Genomic DNA, 16,916 nt, shown 5'->3' with positions numbered 1-16,916 from the left:
GGTTGACTGAAGAGCTTTTCTGAGAAATGTGCTCGGCTACCGTGGGTGGGCGGGCGGGGGGACACACGAGCCTGGCGTTTACAGGCGGCTCCCGAGACACACTGAAGTGAGGGACGCGTACTTGCCCCCCGGTGACCAGAGCAGATCTCCACGCCCTGGCGGATCCAAACCTTCCCCGCGGCGGCCGGGAGTGCGGTGCTGGGACGCCGGGCAGCGGGGAAGGGGGGCCGGGAGCTCGGTACGGGGGGCGAGAGGGGTCAGTCCGGGAAGGGCGAAAAGGAAAGGTCGCCGCAGGGCGGGGAGCCGCGGCATCGCTAGCTGGCGCGCGCACTCCTCGGCCCCGGGGCCCCGCCGGTGGCCCCCAGCAGTGACGCTGGGCCCGTGTTCTCACGTCCCCCCGCGCTTCCGTATCCGGGTCGCGCGCGCTGCGGGCGGCTGCTGTCCCTGCGCCGAGCGCGAGGCTGGAAGGCGCCGGCCGGGCGGTAAGTAGGAGCTGCCGCGCGCGCGGCCCGGCCCGGCCCCTCCCCCCCGGTGTGTGTCCGGCCCTGGGCCGAGGAGCGCCCCGAGCCGGCGCGTCCCGCGGGCGGGCGGGTTGGAGTCCGGCTCCCTGGGCGGAGGTTACCGCCGCTCCTCAGCCGGTGCCCGCTAGGCTCGGGGGAGCGATGGGCTGCCCCAGCCCGGCCCTCACGGGGCGGCGGGGCCCCGCCTGGCGCCACACCCCCCCCCCCATCCCCCGGCGCCAGGCCCCTGCCGGGCCGGGCCGGCCCCCGCCCGTGGCGAGAGCAGGAGGCTGAGAGGGGGGGAGCGAAGGAGACCCGCTGTTGGGGGGGGGTGCGGGGGCCCCCCAGGGACAAGGCCCCAAGGCACTAGCTGGGTTATGCGCCAGCTCCCCGGCCAGGACAACGTGCCCCGGGGGCGGCGGGGCCGGGCTGGCCCCGGAGCGAGAGCGGGGCTTTGGAGACGCCCTTACAGCCGAGCAACCCGAGGGCGCGTTTTCCTGTTCAGACCCGCGAGCCCCAGCGAACGCAGCTCGCCGCAGCACTGTGCGTGCCCGAGAGCCGAGACACACTCCCCCGGGGCGCCCCAAACGCAGACCCCGGGTCACGGACCTCTAGAGCTTTGCTTTCTTTAACGTGAAGAATGGAGTTCAAACAATGCATGCCGGCAGGATTAGGGAAACTAAACCTTTTACCCTGAGGATGGAGACGATTCACTTTAGGGCAGGTCTGCGGAACAAAGGTCAGCCCAAGTACATGGCTCAGGGCTGTGAAACACTTCGTGCCCTGTGTAAGCCAGTAGGGAGAAGAATTCTTTTGATCTATCACAGGGGTGGGCAAACTTTTTGGCATGAGGGCCACATCTGGGAATAGAAATTGTAGGGCGGGCTGTGAATGCTGACACAACGGGTTGGGGGGTGAGGGGTGTGGTTGGGGAAGCGGGCTCTGGAGTGGAGCGGGGGGTGAGGAGTTTGGGGTGTAGGACAGTGCTCTGGGCTGGGACCGAGGGGTTTGGAGGGCCGGAGGGGGATCAGGGCTGGGGCAGGGGGTTGGGGTGCAGGAAATGGTACAGGCTCCAGCTGGGGGTGCGGGCTCTGGCATGGGGCTGGGGATGAGAGGTTTGGGGTGCAGGAGGGTGCTCTGGGCTGGGATCAAGGGGTTCAGAGGGCAGGAGGGGGATCAGGGCTGGGGCAGAGGGTTGGGGTGTGGGGAGAGGTTCAGGGGTGAAGGCTCCGGGCGGTGCTTATCTCAGACAGCTCCAGGAAGCAGCAGCATGTCCCTTCTCCGGCTCCTGCGCGGAGGCGCGCCCAGGCAGCTTCCGCACACTGCCCCATCCACAGGCACCACCTGTGCAGCTCCCATTGGAGCACTGGAGGGGGCCATTGGAGTTCATAGGAGCCAGAGTGGGGCCATGTCACTGCTTCTGGGACGCACGTGGAGCGGTCCCCGACCCTGCTTCCCAGCTGGAGTGCCGGACCAGGGCTATGCGGCTGCTTCTGGGAGCCGTGTGGAGTGGCCCCGACCCTGCTTCCTGACTGCAGCGCCAGCAAGCCCCAGACCCCGCTCCGCAGCAGGAGCTTGAGGGCCGGCTTAAAACGGCCCGCGGGCCATAGTTTGCTCACCCCTCATCTATCGCCTCTCCATTGCTATAGTAAATGGTCTAACCCCTTCCATTGCTATAGTAAATGTCTATGTTACAGCGGCACAGCTGCAGGGTTTCTTGTGTAGATTTACCCTTAGTCCGTGTGACACCAATAGAAAAGAACAAATGCAAAATATAAATGGAAATTAGGAGGACTAAGAGGAAGCTTGAAGGGCAAGGATCCAAAGAGATACAAACAAATAAGAAATTATTTAATAAGCAAGAGCTTCTAGAAGCAAGAAGCCTTTGAGAATTATGTTCATGAGCTACCAAAGAGCAAAGGGAGCAATTAAGAGGAAATGGATATTGTGGAAAACTAATGATTATTTGCATGAGGCTTCATCACGGACTTACCCCAGACCTATGATTTTTAGGCATTAAAGTTGAGATACTGTCAGAGACTGACATGTCAAAAGAGGAGATACTGGAAAAATAGCAACAAGTTACTAGGACTGGATGATATATACTCAGTAGTTCTGAAGGACTTTAAGAATGAAGTGCTTAGCTATTAACAAAAATGTGCGATCTCATTAAAATCAGTCCCTGTATCAGAAGACTGGAGGGGTAGGAAACGCTGTCTCTATCTAAAACAAATCTAGGGACAATTTGGGGATTCTTGCGCCTTCCTTTGCAGTATCTGATACTATGAGGCAGGATATCAATCTGACCCATTATTTACAGTTCTTGTGTTTGTAAAATGGTGGTCAAAACTATCTGCACTTTATAAGTCTTTGGCTAAATCAGTGTGTAGTGTGATTGACTGTGCATAGACCTTGTCTGCCTTCACACTGAATCTGTGTTAGTAAGAACAGGCTATCCACTAGTTCGGGCATTCCCAAACAGATGTGTGTATACCATTGATGGTATGTGAATTTGATGTTCTATCAGCTCACTTCACAACAATTTTTAAGAAGGTAGTATATGAACCAATAAAGTTTGGGAACAGCTGCTAGTTGATTACCATGGCTTTATAATACAGTTGATGGAAATGTGGCAGTCTTGGTATAACTTTTTAAATATAATCTTACTAGAAACTTAAATCTCATCTAAAATATTGTACCTATTAGTATTACTAGTAAAATGTCCATTACCTTAACTGAAATAAATCAGAGGAAAATATTTTTTTTCCACTTTGTACACTCTTATTTCCCATGAAGTCTGTCAATTTTTCCTGTTTTGGGTTTTTCCACATAACAGGAGATGCAAGTTTTAAATAATCAAAAACGTTGTTGTTGGGAGGGTTTTTTTCCTTGGGTTTTTTTTTTGGGGGGGGGGGGGGGAGGAGAAGGGTTGCCAGGGAGCATGGGCAGAGCAGAGTTAACCAAAATGATTTTTGCTTTTTGTGAAATTGACTAGTTTCAATTTGTCCCTTTAAAGATGGCTCTTGCAAAGTCCCTAGTTCCAGCATCAGTGTGGACAGGCTAGTAGAGAAGTTGCTTTCTTTCCTAGTTGGGGAAAAGGGACAAAGAGATGCATTGGTCCCTGTGTGGGAAGGGATTGAGAAATGTGGGCTCGCAAAATTAAATGTAGTGGAAACAACCAAAATGACAATCCTTTAGTTGGTAGTAATGTTACATGGGCAGGCAATAGTTAAGTGTCCAACATACTGTGTACAATACAGTAAATGAATCCAAATACTGTATCCACTGGGTCTGTGGATGGTTCTTTTTAATACCCTTCCAGAAGATGACTCAACTTCACACAAGCAGAGAGTTCTGAATATTCCTTTTCTGTACAATACATATCTCACAATAATGGAAATTGGAAAAGGTCCTGATGGTTCATGACCGGATTTCAGAAGTTTCAGTGTCATCAATGAAAAGAACTTACAGACTGAGAAATAAGATGTTGAATCCTTGAGTAAATACTTCCATTTTTAGTATTTGTTTAAAATTATAAAAAATACTGTTTGGAAAACGGGTACACACTAGTCTGTAAAATGGAAGTGCGGCTGTGTCTTTCAACTATCTCTAATACTCCTTGTTTATTCGTTTTAATAAAACATTTAAAAAAATCTTTCAAATTTATTAATCAAAATTATCTTTCTATGTACAGTAGCTAAGAATTTTCCAGGTTTCTGCTAAACCGAGCTGGAAGCAACTGTGAAATGTTCAGAAATTCTGAAATAGTATGAAGCTGTGTTTGTTTTCATGGAATCAGGGTACAGATATTAAAGGAGATTAGGTTTAGCTCTTATGACCTTTACTTTGAAGAGCCAAGATAGTTTGGTTATTTTAAGATGGAGCAAGAAGAGAGAAATCTTGTTGTCCAGAATACATATATTTTACAGTAAAGAAATCACTACTTGTAGTGGCTTGTGAGGAATGGTGCTTGAACCATGAATGAGAGAGAAGTGGTGTGAGGAAGTGGGAATGTTCTTGATGTGTTCTTTGAATACTGAGTGGGGAGTATTCACTTGGGAATGTTGCAGAGGAGTTTTGCTGGGACTGTCTGCATGGGGAATGGGAGACTTTCCTTGAGGGAAGTTGCCTGAACATGTAACATGAGAACCCAGGAAAGGGGTTGGAGGCCAGGTGACACCTCTGCCACTGGACAAAGGCTGGGGGAGGAGCCGGGGGAAGGTTGAGTAAGAGGGCTGGAGGGGGTTTGAGTTGGAAGCTGACTGGGGAAATGGAGAGGAGCCCCAATGGGCTCTGGTCTCCCTTTTCTCCCCCCCAGATGGACCTAACTGAGGGGGTCCTGTTGTCGGTACCTGCAAGACCTGTCTTGGACTGTGTTCCTGTCGTCTAAATAAACCTTCTGTTTTACTGGCTGGCTGAGAGTCGTGGTGAATCGCAGGAAGCTGGGGGTGTAGGGCCTTGTCCTTCCTTCCCCCCCCGCCCCCGTGACAAGTGGTTATATTTTTTCCCCTCTGTGGGTAATACTACATTAAATTTCAGCAAATCATTCACTACATCATTTGGTTCCTGTATGAGCTGAGGGGTGCAAACATCTACTATTTAATGTTGCGTGATAGTTTGGGGTAGATGTGAGGGAGAGTACTGTTGTTCTGAGCTTAACAATGCAGCCAAAGTAGCTAGCAAGCAACTTTTAAACGTACAATTTAGATTATACATTTGTAAGATGTCTTTAATGTTTACCAGTTAATTGTCAATATTGACTATGTGAAAAAAGTAGTTACTTTCATGGTAATAAAGACCTATAACAAAGGGACATACGTAAGATTGTAGCGTCTGGTGTTGAAATGATAAATCAAATTTCCTGCATCAATTCATAATAGCTTGACTAATAAGAACATACAGGATGTCTCATTACTGATTTTCCTGTTGACTTTATTCTTACTAGATTATTGGATCTCATTGGACAGGACATATTTGTGATCTTTTAAAAACTATGTGCCGGATTTTACGTAAGCTGCATTTGTTTTGGAGAATGTTGCATAGAGATGGATCATTACATTTCCTGTTCGATTGCTCAGCCATATATAAAAAGATGTTATGGAACCTAGATACAAGGTAGTGCTGTATAATCACAGAAAGTGTGTAAAGGAGAGCTTTCAGAGTCTGGTTTTGTTCAGCTGTAACATTGATGTTCCAGGGTTATGGCTGCAAATGTTTTTAACTTTGCTTTTTGCACACAACTCTAGGGTTTTTTAAGAAGTGATACCGTCAGTCTGAGAATATTGAATTAAATCTAAAAGTAACAGAGCTAAGGTAAATGATGCAATACTTAACAAGTGTAGTGCTTTCCGTCTGCAAAGTACTTTATAAACATTAACTAGATTCTGTAAATTACAGGTTAGATTTTTAAAATGGCTCAGCGTCTGGCAGCTCTCGCTGCTCTCCAGGGGAGTTGTTAGGTGCTGAGGCTCTTGAAAATATGGCCACTTCATTAGATACCTAAATAGGAGCTGTTAGGTGCCAGGTTTTTTTGAAAATGAGGTCCTATAATCTTAACTAATCTTAACTATCCTAATTTAAGCACTTCTGTTGTTTGGTAAAAAATAATCTTTTGGTCATAACAAAAATATAGGGAGGTTTTGCTTAGTATTGTGCATACCTAAATTCTGCTGGCAGAGCTTATAAATTTAATGAAGCTGCAAATGTGGTTCTTAGGAGTCACACATTTGTATTGTTTGTGAGCACAATCATATAGGAGCTCTTAAGTTTTCTAATGAACTCTGCCGGTTACAATAATTGACATATGCCCCCACCGACACACACACAGACATATTTCAGGCTTTGCTAAAATTAATAGGGTCACATCCTCAACCTGGTGTAAATTGGCCTATCTCCATTGAAATCAGTGGAGCTATGTCAGTTGACACCTGATGAGAAATGTGGGACTTCAAGAGGTCATTGAGTCTAACCCCTTGTGTTGAGACAGGGCCAAGTAACCTAGAGCACCACTGACAGGAGTTTGTCCAACCTGTTCTGCAAGCCTCTCATCATGGGGATTCCACAACCTCCTTTGGAAGAGCTTAACTACCTTTATAGTTAGAAAGTTTTCCTAATATCCAACCTAAATCTCCCTTCCTGTAGATCAAGCTTTTTACTTCTTGTTCTGCCTTCAGTGGATGTGGAGAACAACTGATCACTATCTTCTTTATAACAGCCCTTAACATATTTGAGGTTTGTGGTAAGGTGACTGGTCCCCCCTTAGTCATCTTTTCACAAGACTAAACATGCCCAGTTGTTGTTTTTACTTTTCCTCATAGGTGAGATTTTCTAAATCTTGTTGCTCTCCTCTGGACTCTCCAGTTTGTCCACATGTTTGCTGAAGGATGGTGCCCAGAATTGGAGACAGCTGAAGCCTCACCAGTGCTGAGTAGAGTGGGGCAATTACCTTCCAAGTCTGATGTATGACCTTTGTATTAATACACCCCAGAGCCTTTTTCTCAGCTACCTCACATGGTTGACTCATATTCTATTTGTGATCCACTATGACCCCCAAATCCTTTTCAGCAGAACTACCATTTAGCTGGTTATTCCCCATTTCATAGTTATGCATTTGATTGTTTCCTTCCTAATTGTAGTACTTTGCACATACTGGATTTCATCTTGTTGGTTTCAGATCCATTTTCTAATTTGTTCAATTCAATTGTTTTGAATTCTAATCCTGTTCTCCAAAGTGCTTGCAGTCTCACCTAGGTTGGTGTCATCCACAGATTTTATAACTGTACTCTCCACTCCATTATCCAAGCCAATAGTACCAGACCCACGACTGACCCCTGCAGGACCCCATAGATATGCTTTCCCAGTTTGACAGTAAACCATTCCTAACTATTCCTTGAGTACAGTCTTTCAAGCAGATGCGCACCCACTGTATAATAATTTATACAGACCACGCTTCTTTAGTTTGGTTATGAGAATGTCATGTGGGACTGTGTCAAAAGCCTTACAGAAATCATGGTATGGCCCAGGAGTTCCAGGGCATGGTGCTTATCAGATGTTAAACTCTGTCAGAACTTGGTTTTAAGGCTCCATGTGATACATTGTAAGAACCACAGAAGAAACCTCTGCATGACGTACACTGCCCAACAACACTAGGAGCTCTGAAAGTGGGAAGACAATCCTGATAAGATCACAGCCTATCATGCTGAACAGTACTGTCTCATGGTTTACTTGTACTCCCCTGTCTGCATCCAGCTATTGTCTCTTGTTTTATACTTGGATTGTAAGCTCTTTGGGACAGGGATTGTTTTTATTCTGTGTTTGTACAGCACCTAGCACAGTGGGGTCCTGGTCCATGAGTAAGGCTCCTAGGCACTAAGAAATACAAATAAATAATATTAATGATGCCTTCACCCCAGGATGCCTTGCGTGGAAGTCTCTTTTGTAACCTTAAATCATTAGTCATGGTGATTCCTTTTGACACTGTTATGAATCTTTTTGTAACTGGATAATTTTACTTACATGTATATATGAATGGGCAGGATTGACCAGAAGCCTCCAGTGTGCTCCCCTTCTAAAGCAGTCTAATTTTGTGTGATCAGTAGGGAGGCTTGTCATGGTCTCATGATTTGCTGCTTCCTGAAGCATGACCAGGGCCAGCTCCAGGCACCAGCGTAGCAAGCAGGTGCCTGGGGCGGCCAATGAAGAGGGGGCGGCACGTCCGGCTGTTCGGCGGCAATTCGGTGGTGGGGCTGTCACTCCCTCTCGGAGCAAAGGACCTGCCGCCGTAGAATGAAGTGGCAGTAGAGCTGCCGCCGATCGCGGCTTTTCCTTTCTTTTCTTTTCTTTTCTTTTCTTTTTTTTTTTTTTGCTGCTTGGGGCGGCAAAAACGCTAGAGCCGGCCCTGAGCATGACTCCCTCTTTTAAAATTTCTCTGAGGTCAGGAGTGCTATAGCCATGGGGAAAGATGCAATTGCATGCCCCACTCAGGTGAATATGCTGTTGCTCAACCCCTGTGCAGGGGAGAGTTGAAGAGTTTGCCACTACTTACCTTCCTCATGTGAGAGACAGAAGACTCTATCACTACATGCCTTCCACGGGGGGGGGGGGGGGGAGTAACTTTTGTTGGAGGGAAACACAGCAGTATTAGCTCCCTTCTGTCTTTGGCCCAATGCACTGCAAGAACAGTAGTGTGAGAAGACCCGGCTACAAGATTGACCACTCCAGGTCTCAGTTTGGTCATGCCCATAGTTTGAGGAAATGAGTAAAAGACTATTCTGTCCACATCGCATGATTGGACTGTGTTTTAACCATGGTAGGAGGTGCTCTTATGTTGTAACCTGGTTCACTGACATGGTGGTTCATTGACTGAAGATGCAGCCTTTGATGTGGACATGAGACAGCTGCTGCTTAGGAAGAGAAGGCTTAGTGCCTCAGACTCATGAGAGTGGAGGTAAGATCATCTGCTTTCCAGTCCCACTGTACAAGTGGTATAAGGGCTGGGGTGGGAGGGAGGAAGGGAGGGGTGTTTCCTGGAGTCACCTTCAGATGCTGAATGCAGCACAAACACTCCTTCCTACCTTCCTGGGGACTCCCTCTCATTTGGGAGGGATGGTGAAGGGGCAGGCACTGAAAGCTTAATGGCACTGCCGGCAGAGTTACTGAAGCCTATGGCAGGTGTCTGATGGAGGTTGTGAAAGGAGGAAGATTTTGCTGCTGTTTCAGCAGAGGGTGTAAGGAAGGCAAAGATCCTGATGCCAAGAGCAGAAAAGAATGAAGGGCTTTGGCTGCTGTGAGATGGGGGAATCAAAAATGCTGCTTCTCCCAGTGGGTAGAAAGTGCGGGGAGCATTTATCCAGCCAGTAGGGAGTGTTATCAATCTATGAAGGGTTTTAGGCAAGGCAAAGGGCTAAGAGCTAGGTATTTTTTAAAGAATGAAAGCTTAGCTCTTCATCTGACCTTTGTGTGGAATGTCTAAAATTGAGGGTGTTACTAAAGCTTAATAAAAATAATTCCAAACTCCAAGACTAACAGACTTGACAAATAGTCAAAGGAACCAATCTTGGATTAGAAAAACAATAGACCAAATTGTACATTTCTGAGCCAAGCCCATTTTATTAATTTAAGATACGCAGTGGCAAAACCTGGTAACCTTTTCATAACTGAAAAGTCTCCCCATTTTCCAAATACTTATCCAGCATTCTTGTCAATTACACCCACACATCCCTTTTAAAAAAAACAACTCCCTGACAGAGGTCTATGAATGACACATTTTAGGAGGCTTGGTTTAACAGTGGTGAAATCTGAAGAGGATTGATTTAAACTAGGAGGATTTAGTGAAATCGGAGCAGTAGAAGCAAAATCAACTTTGTATATATAACTACAAACTTAGATTCTGCATAAACTTATGCCTAACTATACACATGGGTTGTCTCATTAAGGTGCTGACTAGGGCCCCAGTCCTACACGCACAGATGTGCCTAACTGTACATGTGGGCCTACATTCACGTGTAAAATAAATCATGTGCATAAGTGTTGGCAAGGTCGGGATCCTAGTCTGCAACTATATAGATCGATTCCCCCTTTCCACAGGTCATTAGTGAGGTTTTTTAAAATACAGCACTCAACCTTTATTATCCTAGAGACATTTTTTTTTGTAATGCAAAATAGAAAGTTACCTTTAGAGAGAACTGAACACTAAGTGGATGTACTGCTTACTAAAATATTGCCTGTATCATCCGGAAAGAATAGCCTGTAATATGCTTTTGACTGACACGGTGGGGTGTGAAGTCTAAATTCCTGGGTAGAAAGATGTACACTGGTTGTGTAAGGGGGCTCCATGTGATCATTTTATTTATGGCATGTTTCTCAGATGGCATGTTCCACGAATAGAGCAGCTGTTATGAACTTTAACCAGCGTGGAGCGGTGAGTGCGTTTAACCTACTCCCGTTTACTATATTAAGATATTGCTGTAGGCCAGGATGAGCAATATCAGAATTAGTTTGAGACACTAGTTTTATAAAACCAAGCAGTAGCTTAGTAAATACATTTTATTGACAGCAGGTAGAAAACGTAAGCATAAAAAGGGCATATTTTTTGTAGCTCAACTTCAATGGAAAATTTAGATTAGGAATGCAAATTGGAAGCTGATATAAGCCTCCCACATCCACTTCTTTAGGTTTAAGATGAAGAAAGGACGGGGCTGGAAGAAGAGGAGGGCCTGGATTGTTTTCGGAGGTGGGAAGAGATGGGATGGAGAGAAGGGGTTCTTGACTGTCTTTACCTATCCTCTTAACCATGTCTATTGTGTTAAACAGCAGTGGGGCCATTAAATGAACTTGCAGAGATTTTCCTTCTTTTTGGTGATGAGCTGTGCATTGATAGAAGTTGGTGCATGGGCAAGACTTGGAAAAATGTATGTCCATAACTATTCTAATTGATACATTTACATGACCTGTATGTGGAAGATGGATTTTTTTTTTCTGGCTTTAGGTAAATATAGAGTGTAAAAAATACAACTTTTTGTCTATTTCTAGCACAACTTATTGAAAATCGTAGCAGCTAAAGCTCTCTCTCCTATGTGTTGTAACAGATTTCCTTATCCTGACTCTGTTTCTGCGGATCTCAAAGCTTTAGCAGTCTAAGTCCATTAATGACTTAAAACTGATGAACCAGTGTTGCTCTTACTGCTTCTAAGAGTATCTCTGCCACAGCTGAAGGCGGCAGAGCTCTCCATCACTACTGCTATTGTGCTTGGACAGTAGCAATGTCATGAGGGCCCAACACTGAACTTCTCTGCTTGAATTTCAGCTATTGTTGATGAGGTTATGGGGTCTGGGAGCAGCACTATGCTACCACATGTGATTTGGACCTTTGTTCCTCTTGGTTCGTGAAGGGCAGTGGGGAAGGGCCAGGACCATTATTGAATATTCCTTGCAATCTGTTGGTCTCCCCTGCAGGAGGGGAAGGAGGACAAGGGGCAAGTGCTTTTAAGGAAGGTATTTTAAGGTCATTTCTCTAGAAATCAGCTCTTGATACTGATACACAAAGTGGGGGGAGCAGGAAGGTGAACTTATGAGTGGATCCAGAGGGAAAAGCAATTGGTTGAATAAATGCCAACCTTCTCATAACCTCATAAATTTGGGCATCAGGTTCTTCTGGATTGAGAGTGAGAGGAATTAGATTTCACTTTACCCCAGTTTGAGTTACTAGTCCTTAATAGAGCTTAGTGGTTTAGAATGATTTGTTACTTGGTTAAAGATGTTGGAAAAGAAGGGAAATGGGCCTATATCCAGTGCCCTCTGTTAAAGTTTGAGTGGGCTGTTTATGTATAAACCAATGGCTCACGCTCACCTGGAAGATGGTTTTCAGTCATGGTCACCCCATCCAAAAATATATACAGCAGAAATATGGGGCTTCAGTGGTGGATGATGGAAAATTATTAGAGGCATGGAGAGACTTTGAATGAAGAATGGAATAGAGAAGGTAAATAGCGTCACTCGTTCTCCCACTACAAGAACAAGAGGACATTCAACTAAATTGAAAAGCAGTACATTAAAAACCTTGATACACAGTGCATACTCATGCCACATGATGTTATTGAAGCCGAAAGCTTAGTGCGTTTCCAAGGAGGATTAGACATTTATATAGATAATGAGAACACTCAGAGTTATATTAAATAGGATTAAAAATAAATTAGGGATATAAACCTTCATACTAACTGATGAGGTTGGGAAGGAATTTCTCCTGTGGGAAAATTACATCATTGTCCACTATAGAATTTCTTGCATCTTCCTCTGAAGCATCTGGTACTGGTCACCGTAAAAGCCAGGATTATAGACTAGACAGACCACAGACTTGATCTGATATGGCAGTTCTTGTGATCAGCTATGATGTCCTGTCTGGATAGAGTTCCCATGAGAAGGATTGAGAGGGTCCTTTGAAGTTTTACAAGGCAAACTACTGCACACTATGGGCTCAGTTTTCTATATTTTTTTAAATGAAAAATGACAACTTTTGTTGAAGTGGTATTAAAAGAAAGGGTCCAGAGGACTATCTACCTTCTTGGTAATACTAACATCTTACATAATTATGGAGCCCAGGATCGCTCTATGCCTGGGATCGGCAACCTTTGGCGGGCTGGGCCGGTTTGTTTACCTGCAGCGTCAGCAGGTTCGGCCAATCACGGCTCCCCCTGGCCACGGTTCGCCACTCCAGGCCAATGGGGGCTGCGGGAAGCGGCAGTCAGCACATCCCTCAGCCTGCACCACTTTCTGCAGCCCCCATTGGCCTGGAGCGGCGAACCGCGGCCAGTGGGATCGGCCAAACCTGCGGTAAACAAACCAGCCTGGCCCGCCAGGGTGCTTACCCTGGCGAGCTGCGTGCCAAAGGTTGCCGATCCCTGCTGTATGCACTACTGCAATACAAGTACGTAATATAGTATAAAGAACTAAGATCTTGTACAAGCAGGCTGCTTTTTGCAGATTAGTTTTCTCAAGGATATCATGAAATACAAGAACACACCCTTGTTGTTTAAAGTACAAATTGACTTTAAAGGGTGTCCTGTCCAACATTGGGGATTTCAGCAAGGGCAGAAGAGAAAAGGGGTTGCTCTTTTGATGGTCAGAGTAAGGCAGAGCACTAATAGAGCTAATAGTTCCAGCAGTCTTTACTGAGCAAGAGGCTCCTCCTAGCAGTATTAGCACAACAACAAGAGTTGACGTTGGTCTCAGCTCTCTAGTAAGTACATTTTTTCCCCTTCCTTGAAAAAAATCATTAAAGGTTTCCAATGTCTGAACTTCAAGGTAGTGGACAGAGTTTGATTTTTCTGGTATATTTGGGCTCAGCTATTCCAAGATCCTTAGATACTTCCCACGGGTGTCTTTCCACATAAAATGTTCAAAAAATGTACTTAGATATCCCGTACTCTCTATACATGCATGTGTGTGCGTGCACACACAGAGACCTGTGTCCATTGAGATTCTTGGATTCACACAGACATACCTGTGTCCACTGAGACAGGTGAAGACGGCAATTTAAAACGGAGAGATATCAGTTTCTCCCTTTATGCAAATTATGTAGCGTGGTGGAAGATCCATGTTTTAAGGTATTCCTGATGCAGGAAGACTGGCTGGTGAGGTAGGAACTGAGGAAAGTGTACCTCTCAGTCCAGTGGTGAAAATTCGTAACGTTCTGCTAGGTGGAGGACTTTTGCAGTTTAGTCCACTCTTTGTCTGTCTCTGCTCCATGGCACTCCGCTAAACTCCTGAACTCTGTGGTAGCCCCTTCTCTGTCAGCATGTTACTTGTTAGATGGCATGCTGGTCGAGGCACAGAACTTGCGGGCTGGTTGTATCACAGGTCTGTTTGAAGAAAACAACTCTAGAAAGCCTGGGATTCTTGAGAAATTCACAAAAATGATGCAAATATATTTCTACGTGGGTACTTATATGGCCCTCAACACTGTAATACCCAAGCACTTGGGATTTATTGTGGTTTCCCTCTAGCAGATTCTCAAATGCCCCCTGGAAAGGACACTGAGGATCATAAGGTTTCTTTCTGTATCCATCCAAGCTTTAGTCCTGAGCCACGTCATCTACTGTAATCTACAAGGCTCAAAGCACAAGCCCTTTGGCGATAGAGAGTGAGAACCCATCTGTATGCTCATCCCTTCTTGCTAGAGGTGTAAGAGGAACTGGCATGATTGCTCTGTCATTTGGAGCAGGTTGAGGGATGTTAATTATGCAGTCTATTGTGGGGCAAAGTGTCCCTGTGTGGCTAGAATGCTATCATTAAATAGATTAAAGAGGGAAGGAGGGATTTGTATTTAATCTCAAGAGGTTAAACTCATGGGAATTGGAATTTAAGGACTTTGGGATGGCAGCTGATAAAGAGGAATGTGTTGTGGTTCTCCTGGGAAGGGATTTTGGTGCTGGTGTGTGTTTTTAAAGATGGCCTTACCCCTAGTAGGGACGGATGGAATTGCTTTAGTTTCTGTTCTCTGTGAAAGAATTAGAGAGCAGTTTTGGGTAACTGCTCCCCTGTCTAGAGGGGTTTGTGACTGTTGCAGAGTTCCATTCCGTCTATGTCAGACCGTGAGGCACTTTGGGTTAGGGTGTCTCCAGTCTCTGGGTGACTCTCATTGCTATGATTTCCTCTCATTTGACTTGGAAATGGTTGGTCTCAGGACTCGGATGGGAGTAAACCAGCTGAGGTAAAACTGAGGGTTATGTTGGTAGATTGGGGGAACTACTAGCAAAAAGACCAGAAGCCTGCAACACTTATTTTGGGATGTGGACTTCACCAGAGTAATACAACCCTTTGTGACCTCTCATGGTTAGATTACTCTAAGGTCAGTGGAGCATATGGCAGTTACGTATTTGTTTTGCACCTGTGTTTTACAAGATACAATTATCAGAATGTCTGTGCCCTGGAACTCTTCCCCCCTAGAAGACAGGTGGGGAAACCTAGAGGAAAGATTTGCATTTTGGGGGGGGTGTAATATGTTTTCCACCATTATTGTGGCATAGAACTCTAGATCTCCTAGGGAGTCCTGCAGAAGGAACCTGGATAGAAAGAACTTAAATCTCATTCAGCAGTGGATGAGTCAGCAATTTCTTTTAGCTGAACTGGCTGCTGGAGATTAGATCCAGAGGCTTTGGCAATAGATCCCATCCTCCAGGGCATGTAAGGATAGCATAAGCTTTCCTCCCATTCACCAAATTATCATGGACAGAGGCTCAAATGAAGCCCAATGCTGGCAGTATTGGAACTCTCTGGTCTTGAAATAAAATTCCTTTTTCCTAAAAGGACCTCAAATCAAAGTTAGGGTTTTATTAAAGACACAGAGGAAAGTTGTTGTGCATCCTTCTTTTTTTCACCCCTGTGATGTTTCCTGTTTTGCTTCTTGAGATACAGGTCTCATGATGAGGAGCTTCTTGGAAATGGAAGTCTGTTGGATGAGTCGGAATGAAGAAGAGTCACAAATTTAAGAAGTTGGCTCAAGTTTTCATTGCAGGCATTGGATGTTTCTGAGACCAAGCCCTGTGAGAAGAGCATGGGCAAAGAAGAGGGAAATGTAGATCCAGTCTTTATAGGAGGAAACAGGGACTGCAGGATCTGAGAGAGGACATTCCACATACAGCACATAACTTTTTTTTTGTTCTTCTCCTTCATCCATGAACTATAACACTTCTTGTTTCTCTGTTCTGGAAATTTAAAAAAATAGAACTCATATCTGTGTCTTTAATACAATCCTGACTTTCCTTTGAATTCACCCTCAGAAAAAGCATGAGTTCACTGCACTTAAATTTTTCTTGATGATTGGATAGCTGCTTCTTTGTATTTTGGAAACAGATTTTCTTTTTATAGGAACATATTGAGTTCCTAGAGAAGTATTCAGCATGTACCAGTTACAGAACATGGCATAGCTGGGCTTTGCTTATATTTAACAAAGCAACTTGTAATACAAAATATTATAAATGTGCATTTAAATCTGAGGAAGAACTCCAGTCCCCTCTCATTCTATTTGCCCCATGGTATATGTACTTTATAAAATGTTCCTGTCCTGTACTCTAGGTGCATGTCAATATCAAATAGACTTCGAAAAATCGAACTGGTTATCAATCGTCCCAAAATGTTCAGCCCAAAAGAACTTGGAACTTTTACTTCCCAACTTCTCCTCTCCTCAAATCCCTGCTCCTCTTCAAGCTCCTGGGGAAACAGGATAAGCTTGTTCGTGTTCTGTGTAGGCCAATGGACATTGGCTTTGCGTGACCAAAGGTTGAAGGCACGTTCCAGAGTTGAGTGTAATTCACTGAGCAGAGCTTGTGATCAGCTTCTTCCCGTCTAAGCCAAGGGACTGTTTGCTGAGGCACTCAAACTGATTCCAGTGGCCTCCGTATGAGGCAGGGTGAGAGGTGATCTAAAGTAGCCAGGGCCCAAATCATATAGGGATTTAGAAGTTGAAACCATCACCTTGAATTGCACCTCAAAATGAATTGGGAAGCCCTTGGAGATCATGGTGCACAAGTATGATGTGAAGTAATGCTAAATACTTTGGCCAAGCTGTTCAAAAATCACCTAAAGTTTGGGTCTTGAATAAATAGTGATTTTCAAAAGTCAGAATGGCCAGCAACTCCCATTGATGTTAGTGGGGAGCTGTTGGGTGTTCAGGACTTCTGAAAGTCGGGTTACTTATTCAGAAGCATAACTTTAGGTTCTTATTTTTTAACATGTTGGCCCCTGTATTAAGCATCTCCAAATAACAGCTAGCCATGTTCTGCACTACCTGAATGATTTTCAAGCTACACATGATATTGCTTAATGCAGTGGTTCTCAAAGCCGGTCCGCCGCTTGTTCAGGGAAAGCCCCTGGTGGGCCGGGCCAGTTTGTTTACCTGCCGCGTCCGCAGGTTCGGCCGAT

The 16,916-nt window shown here is 45.3% G+C and overlaps 1 protein-coding gene across 2 annotated transcripts in view; it reads left to right on the top strand.

Annotated features, from left to right (window-relative positions):
• The first annotated feature begins 355 nt into the window (after positions 1-355).
• Positions 356-16,916, top strand: part of SLC20A2 (solute carrier family 20 member 2) — a 65,485-nt gene continuing 48,924 nt past the window's right edge. The window contains exon 1 of one of the 2 annotated variants that reach the window (XM_034770840.1): positions 356-482. The gene's annotated coding sequence lies outside the window, so the exon portion shown is untranslated. Of the gene's footprint in view, positions 483-982; positions 1,240-16,916 lie in introns of those variants that run through there. The other variant, XM_034770842.1, reaches the window with a different exon arrangement.

The sequence above is a fragment of the Trachemys scripta genome, chromosome 5 (assembly GCF_013100865.1).
Source record: "Trachemys scripta elegans isolate TJP31775 chromosome 5, CAS_Tse_1.0, whole genome shotgun sequence".
In the NCBI taxonomy this organism is placed as follows: domain Eukaryota; kingdom Metazoa; phylum Chordata; order Testudines; family Emydidae; genus Trachemys; species Trachemys scripta.
Note: the sequence above shows the minus strand (reverse complement) of the source record. Positions and strands in the feature narration are given on the sequence as shown.